Source organism: Heterodontus francisci, unplaced genomic scaffold (genome assembly GCF_036365525.1).
Source record: "Heterodontus francisci isolate sHetFra1 unplaced genomic scaffold, sHetFra1.hap1 HAP1_SCAFFOLD_276, whole genome shotgun sequence".
Lineage (NCBI taxonomy): Eukaryota > Metazoa > Chordata > Chondrichthyes > Heterodontiformes > Heterodontidae > Heterodontus > Heterodontus francisci.
The window spans coordinates 1,640,287-1,641,037 of NW_027141021.1; positions in this window are offsets into that span (position 1 = coordinate 1,640,287).

Here is a 751-nt window from a genome sequence, read left to right on the forward strand (position 1 = left end):
TACTATCATCCTGACTGTCTGTCCATTCTGCTAACCTATCAATGTCCTGTTTCAGTCATTTACTATCATCCTGACTGTCTGTCCATTCTGCTAAACTATCCATGTCCTGTTTCAGTCAATTACTATCATCCTGACTGTCTACCATTCTGCTAAACTATCCATGTCCTGTTTCAGTCAATTACTATCATCCTGACTGTCTATCCATTCTGCTAAACTATCAATGTCCTGTTTCAGTCAATTACTATCATCCTGACTCTCTGTCCATTCTGCTAAACTATTCATGTCCTGTTTCAGTCAATTGCTATCATCCTGACTGTCTGTCCATTCTGCTAAACTATCCCTGTCCTGTTTCAGTCAATTACTATCATCCTGACTGTCTGTCCATTCTGCTAAACTATCCATGTCCTGTTTCAGTCAATTACTATCATCCTGACTGTCTATCCATTCTGCTAAACTATCCATGTCCTGTTTCAGTCAATTACTATCAAACAGACTGTCTGTCCATTCTGCTAATTTATCAATGTCCTGCTTCAGTCATTTACTATCATCCTAACTGTCTGTCCATTCTGATAACCTATCAATGTCCTGTTTCAGTCATTTACTATCATCCTGACTGTCTGTCCATTCTGCTAAACTATCCATGTCCTGTTTCAGTAAATTACTATCATACAGACTGTCTGTCCATTCTGCAAATTTATCAATGTCCTGTTTCAGTCAATTACTATCATCCTGATCCTCTGTCCATTTTGCT